At 40.0% G+C, this 7645-nt stretch overlaps 1 long non-coding RNA gene across 1 annotated transcript; it reads right to left on the reverse strand.

The window, feature by feature from the left end:
• Positions 1 to 3872: 3872 nt before the first annotated feature.
• On the reverse strand, positions 3873 to 5572 carry LOC135416243 (uncharacterized). Its single transcript, XR_010431496.1, has 2 exons — positions 5226 to 5572; positions 3873 to 4498 (listed from the first exon to the last, which is right to left on the reverse strand). It is a non-coding gene; the product is annotated as an uncharacterized LOC135416243 (long non-coding RNA).
• Positions 5573 to 7645: the final 2073 nt, after the last annotated feature.

Here is a 7645-nt window from a genome sequence, read left to right on the forward strand (position 1 = left end):
CTATCTTATCCTCTAAGCATTGATGCAACTCTTCTCTAAAAGCCCCCACTACTGTACATTGCTGGTCTGGCGGTGCTCTCTAGACTGCAGCTCACCCTCGCAGATCTGCTTTTCCGAACGTATTTCCCGATACTCAGGTTTCAACCTAATGCACTTAAAACCTTTCATTTCAGGGCTGCTGAGCTCACTTCTGACAATAGAAGTCACGCAGGGTTAAGAGGGGTACTTTGTTCAGCCTCTCGAAGTCAGAGACTAAACTTTGAGTGGAGGAAAAAAAAGCCACTTGAAAATGGCTCGCTGTGTGTGTGTGTATGTATGTGTGGACGTGTAGGGAGAATTTCCTCTGCAGGGAATAGCTGGAGAGCAACTTTGATAACCAACAGAGCTAAATTCCAAAGATTATGTCACACAGGCTCTTTTCACTTTCGAAAAATATTTTTAGTTAGTATTTATATTGTAGCAATATGTAGAGACCATCCAAGACGGACTAGGATTTGACTATAAAATCAAAAAGTAAAATTACAATTTTTCTTTGATGAGTTACAAATCCTTCTAATATAAGCACGCTACATAATGGATTAATCAGCTTTGATTACACCTAAGGAGGATGAGGTTTTACACTCATAGTTTATCAAACTGTCAATTGAGTCACAGTATCTATTTCCTCATGGAAACCTAGCTAAGTTGGTTTAATAAACAAAATAGCTGCCCTTGGGCTTTTGTTGAGACTGTGGCAGTTTATACTTCTTATTTATTTTTATGTATTTAGCCTTGTTCATTTCAATCTGAGACTATTTTTCTTTTAAAATGTAACATTAACTTTAGGGATAAATCTTGCCTAGTGCTACTGGGATCTGTCCGGTGACTTCAGTGGAAGCCGAGAGCTCAGCACTTTCCAGCATCAGGTCTAGCGTCTGTAACCCAGGGAAATGCATATGCAGGAGAGCTAGAGAAGCCCTGCTATTTGTAGGACAATCGGCATGAATAGGAGTTGCAGATTTGTTTCCTGGCCCCAGGGAGCAGTGAGAGCAGTTAGGACACGCATTCACAGTCATTGCCTGTGCTGGCAGGTGTGAAATCGTACCATGCTGGCTCAACTAATAGGTATTATCTCCCAGAAGTTTCTACTTCTTGTGTTGCCTATAATTTGCAAGATACGGACTACTGAGATGTCCACACACATCCTATGTTGATAGGTGTAATATGACTCCTTCGTAAAGGCTGAGGATTTTTGGAACGGTAGTTTCATAACCTCAGCCATGAAATCTGGAATGAAGGAGAAAACCTTCATTTATAATCATCAGCTTTAAAACTAAATAATAATAATTTGTATTTTCCGTGCATAATTAAAGGGCTAAACATTTCTAGAGTGAGGATTAGTCCCATTGATTCATGCATCCTTTCAGACAGTAAGAAAAAGAAATTGTATGATCTTGTCCTAGCAACAAAACCTGTTTAATGAAATTGGGGTGATTAATGACCATAACTTAGAAATTAGTTTGGAATGGTGGCAGTGCAACTCCCTCACTCTGCAAAATGACTGATGAGAGAAAATCCTTCCTTGATGTGCTCAGTCTCAAAGACACAAGCAGATGACAAATAGAGGAGAGCACTATAAATCTCACCAGATTAATTGGTGTAGCTTTGTTAGCTGCTTGGTTTTCTATTCAGTGGAATCTGAAGTAGGATGTGATACAGCAAAGAAAACAATAATTATTAAAAATACCAGAAACTGAAACAGAGAAAAGAGGTGTACACAGAGTTCACTGCTTGTTCCTAGTCATGGTCAGCAAGCAGAACCTTATGCTCATAATGAAGCTTTAAACGTCTTTTGTAGGAGTCTGCAGCCCCCAGCCAGGGGCTGGGAGGGGGCCAGAGGCCCCAAGGGGCTTAGAGCCCCTACCTCGTGGCTCACAACATGGCCACCTCTCCTACAACGACCAAAAACTACAACTCTTCTCTTCCGGTCTGGTTGTGATATGTTTACATTTCTGCAGGAGCGCCCATTGGGCAGAACTTCAAAACTTCCAAGGGTTTCCACCCCTTGGGGTCTACCACTTCTCTTGGCCTCTGGGGGAAAATAAGGTCCAAACCACGACAGAGTCCATACACAAATTGGGATCAGGGATTTCACTCATGTTTAATTAGCAATCTAATGAGAGAGGACAACATTTGTAGCAGAAGCTAGTGGGCCGTAAAGGCCAGGCATAGTGGCAGTTATATTAGATCAGCTGGAGATGAGGAGGCTAAATTATGAAGGAGGCTAAATTATGAAGGACTATAAAGGTGAAGTTAAAACCACATTTCGTGCAGAGCTGCAAAGAGCTAGGACAAGGGCTCTGGGAAAGAATGACACAGCTAATTAACATTTTAGTGCATTTTACTTAGTGAATTACTTTAATGGCATTGTAAATCCCAGTTTAGATTTCTTCCTGAGTTATTTTTTTTCTCTTCAAGACCTCACCTGTTTTAATTGATTAATAAGGCATTCTAAATGAAGATAACAAGGAAAACCTGATATCTTGAATTGGCAGAACTCATTCATTAGTCCTAGATAAGTCTTTTACAGGTGTTAGCAAGAGAACCCTTTATTATCAACTACAGATTTTCTTTTCCTCTCTGGCCTTCTTTACACAAAAGCAAAAATACCTTAAAAGCAATCCATGTCGCATATTCAACTAGATATGTAAATATTATCAGTTTAGCAATCGGTATTGGTTTACAATGGGAGGGCTAATCTTTCTTCTTAAACATTAGACAAATAGTTTGTGTGAGAATGAGAGGAAAAAAATAGGATATCAGAAGTTTCCAAATCAGTGAATTTGAAAGGCTAGGTGAAACAAATCAGGAAGAGGGTGTGTTGACCCTGCTAGAGGCAAGAGAAAAGGTTGTAGATGTTGGCTGTAAAAAGCACACTTGTTTCACACTTCAAATTTCTTCCTCTCATTTTAATGTAAACTGGAGAGGGCAGGAATAGGACTAAAAAAAAACCTATCCAAGATTTAGAAAACAAGCATTGATCATTTCGTTCATTCATTTGTACTTTGTGAAAGATTAACTTGTTTTGTGCGACCTTCCTTTTCTTAAAATACAGCACCACTTTTGTATTTGCCAAATAATTCTTTTTAAAAGAGCAGTTACTTAGTTTTGGCTAGATGCAACTTGAGATAAGGGTCAGGACAATTAGTTCTGTTGTAAAAAATGAGAAACAGCTCTTTATATAAATATCATGCAACCAAATACTATACACGAAGTTGGATTAGTACAGCAATGACAACTACGGTTCCTGGAAGCTGCCAACTGTAGGAGCCGTGTCCCAGGGGCAGGGGAACCAGGGGACATGTGCAGGGACAGACAACCCCATTGGTTAGAAGCTCACATGGTTTTAGGGGATAAAAGGAAGCGCCGAATTTGAAATAAACCTCTTTGATTTCCACCTCACGAAGAGTGGACTGCATTTCTTTATCATATAAAGACCACGACCCAACAGCCAACTACTAATTCATCACAAGAAAACAAAACCCACACAACAGCAAAAAGCACAATATTGATTGAGTGGCTAATGATCTTGAGTACTGACCATTATCTGCCGATGTTATATGGAGCATATCTGAGAGGTGGGTTGCAAGAGTTCTCCAAAACCAGGGTGCTACAATGCCTCAAGGATCATGTGTGTTCCTGTGCAATAAGCAGCACTGCTGATTTCAGACTGCATTAACAAATACTTGAAGCCTAATAAGGACACTGAACATCCCAGGAATTTCAAAATAAAATTACAAATAAAATTTAAAAAAGAAAAAAAAAAGAAAGAAAAGATGGAGCCATGCTCTTCTAGTGGTGCACAGTGAAAGGACTTGAGGCTACAGGCACAATTGCAATACATGAAGTTTTACTTAAATATAAGCAAAGAACTTCTTTTGGTCAAATATGGGAATAGGTTGCCCAGAGAAGCTGTGCAGTCACCGTCCTTGGAGATACTCAAAGCCCAACTGAACACAACCCTGAGCAACCTGCTCTGTTTGACCCCACTTCTCAGCAGGGGTTTGGACTAGACCATCTCTAGAGATCCCTTGCAGCCTCAGTTCTTCTGTGATCCTGTGAAACTGAAAAGATCAATGTCTCTCATTCAAGGCCCACGTTTAGTATCCTTTGGGGTAAATTGAAACAAAATGTGATTTTTCAAACTATCCATGTATGTCACCTCTGTCGTGGTGGCAGTAACCTGTCTGCAGAACCTTCTACTACTTACACTGATGTAACTCTTCACCCTGAAACAAGTACCCAGCACATACAATCTCCTGTAGTACCTGGCGCTAAGTATATAGAAAAATTAAAAGCTGAAGGAGGTTCAGAGAAGTAAGAAATGTCTTAGAGAGCATGCATCTTATCTTGTCTTCTTTTTCCTTCCTTTCCTTTATCTCCTTCCTTCTCCTTCATTTTTCTGTGCATGGTACTGATGGCTCAGGTAAATGTGGATGGTGCTGGTTTTTTTACAAGACTGTACCAAAATGAAAAGGGGTGAGCTGTCAGTAACCCATAGCTTTATAACTTGTCCAAATGACTTCTGTACAGAATTACTATACTTTTTGAGCTGGCTTTGAAGTTGCCATCTCTTTGAATCCTGAGGTTTTCCCTGCACGCTGAGGTGCTGAAGAAAGGCAGATGCATGAGCCAGTTCAATCCAAAAGAAAGGAAGGCTCTGAGAACAGTAGAAGCTGGAGTTGTCAAGAGAAAACCCAGGAGGTTTTACTCTTTCAGTTAAGTGTTCAGGACCTGAAACTACCACCAGGAATTTTGCAGTAGCAGGAAAGGAGAGTGGAGATAAAACAATGCTGGTGGGTGTGTGTGAAAAGTTAAAAACAGGTTGCTGCAGACTGATGATGAACTACAGATTCCTGCAGTAGATTTTATGGAAAGAACCAGAGGAAAACACCCCAAAACAGCTAAATCTGAGGCATCTAGAGCTTGTTGAGCTTGTAAAATATATTCTTTAAAACTTACTTGTTATGGATGCTTAAAAGTATCTTTTATTTCCAATGGAAGGTTTAAAAATTTTAAAATTCCCACCACCACCACTTTTTAAATGTGTCTAGAAAACAAGCTGGAGCTCTGAGCATGGGGAGCAAAATGGGGTGCATAGCAAAACCAGGCAGGAAGATAAGACATTATCAAGGGGGAAAATTTTGCTGCTATTTGGACAGGGGACAAAGTTTTCTTTTAAATACCTTTTCACCAGGCAGCTTTCACATCTTTATTTTTCCTTATTGCTGTTCTTGTCAAGCAGTTAATGAAAAACAATGTTAGTTAAGCAAACCACCTCATTCAGGATAAAGAGAACTGTATAATGAAAAAAACACAGAGGTGATGAAGAATATTTGTATCATGTAACATTTTTCACAGAAAAATAATGAAATATGAATGTGGCAGCGAAACATTAAAAAACTGGCTATAAGCCAAAGTATAGGGAAAAAGCAGAAAACATTCAAAATAAGGTGCTTCTGATGCTTAAAACCTTAAAAGTGCCTTTTCTGTCCAATATTGTATAATTGTTTGCAGAAAAGAACCAACCAACCAAAAAAAAACCAACAATAACAAAAAACACCCCCCCCAAAAAACCCAAACAAAAACCAAAAAACAAAACCAAAAAAACCCCAAAAAAACCAAACAAAAAAAACTAAAAAAAAACCCCAACAAACAAAACAAACAAAAAAAACCCAACAAAAAAACCAACAAAAAAAACCAACAAAAAAAACCCCAAAAAACAAAACAAAACAAAAAAACAACCACACCAAAAAAATGAAATGAGATTGTGCAAGATTATTAAACTATTATCATTGACCTGGACCAAAAATTTTATCTTGATAAACGAAAGAGACTCGTGACTTTGTTCCTATATTTGACAAATACACTAACACCAAAATAAAACCTTCACCCTTCACCCCAAGGGCCTAATCTCACTTGCTCTGAAGGCAATGTCAGTTCTGGTGGGAATTCAAGAGCAGGACTCAGTGCAACATGTAGGTGACATTAATATTTTCTCTATGCAATCTTACAATACAAAGTATAACTGAGTTGTGCATTTTTCAACCCCCCCCCCAAAAAAAAGGCAAAAAAAAAAAGAACTCCATAATGACTCACTGATGTTTTTTATTACATTTAACTTTTATGGAGGGGCTAGGGAGACTTCATTCTAATTTTGAAATCTTATTTTTAAAAGCTACAGAACTATTTTTCCCACACTGTTATACATGTCCTTCCAACTATTAACAGAGGGGCAGAATTTTCATGTAAAGCTCTGGAAATCTCTCTAAAGGATCTAAAAACTGCCTTTCAGTTTATGCGAATTTTACAGTGTAAACTACATCTTGTAGTTTTCTTAAAATGGGAGTGCTAAGTATGACTGCAGAGAAGGAACTCCGAGATGTCCACAAGTTATGTAAATTTGTTGCTATTTCTAATACTTAATAGGAAAGTATTTCCTAATCTCATCACTAGGCCAAAGCTATTGGTGTCTTGAGACTTGGGCTAGACTAACTTTGAGAACACTTGATGCTGAGGTAGAAGAAGAAAGTGGTTTTTAGCAGGAATCTTTGATATCATGGCAATTAGGGATATGAGCAAACAAAGCAGTGGTGTAGTGAGAAGTGAAGGTAAAAATGGAACGTATACTTGCAGCAGCCTTGGAAATACTTATGAGGCAAATCTGTACTTGTAGTTAACCTAAAACAGGAAGGAAAGCTGATGTAACAGCAGAAAAAAAAAGAAGGAATAAGGAACAGGAGAGGATCTTGTCATGAGTACAGAAGGGCTATGAGACACGTTTTAAAATCCTCACCTTCAGTAGTACTTATTTTGTATAACTCAAGACTTTTTCAGTTTTGGGGTTTTTTTAGACGTACATAGTTGTAGAGCTATCAGTACATTAACCTCTGACTGAAGATAATATACAGTCCTTTTGAAGGACTTTTCATCACTACCTGTAGAGAACATTTTATAATTACTGTAGCTCTGCATCTCCTACTTATAACACTTTCACATCTGCTTGTTCATATCAAGACAGAGACCAGTTTCTTTGCAAATACTGCTCCTGATTCATACACACACAGGCCTGACCCTTACAAAGTCAATAACCAAATGAACGCAAAATACTAACGAGTGGTACTTTTCCCTTGGCACCTCTGCAGGCAGGGAAGTTCCTCGGCAGGGTGAGGAAGGGATGTCCTGCGGCAGTTGGCAGGAGGGGAGGTCAGTGGAGTGTGACTGGAGCAGGGAGGTGCTGCATTTGCAAAGCACGTACGGCTGTGCTGTTCGAGGGGGTGAGGAGTTCGGGGATGGAGCGGTGCGTTAACAATTAAGGCAAATACCTACACCTGATATTTTAAACGAGGGGATCGCTTCACGTACTGGAATTCTGTGCAGTGACTGAATCGCAATGCATCGATTGTTTTAAACGCTGTTCTGGGTGACCGAGTTCACGCACTCGGCTGCTGATCACCGCCGCCGGCCGTGAGTGGGAGCCGGGCTCCCGCCGGCACCGGGACCCGGCGGCCCGCCAGCCACCGGCGTGTCCGGGCGCATCCCGAGCCCGAGCGCGCAGGAACGCACCGGGACACACGAGTCACCGGGATCCGCTCGCAGGCCCCGC

The sequence above is a fragment of the Pseudopipra pipra genome, chromosome 6 (assembly GCF_036250125.1).
Source record: "Pseudopipra pipra isolate bDixPip1 chromosome 6, bDixPip1.hap1, whole genome shotgun sequence".
NCBI lineage: Eukaryota > Metazoa > Chordata > Aves > Passeriformes > Pipridae > Pseudopipra > Pseudopipra pipra.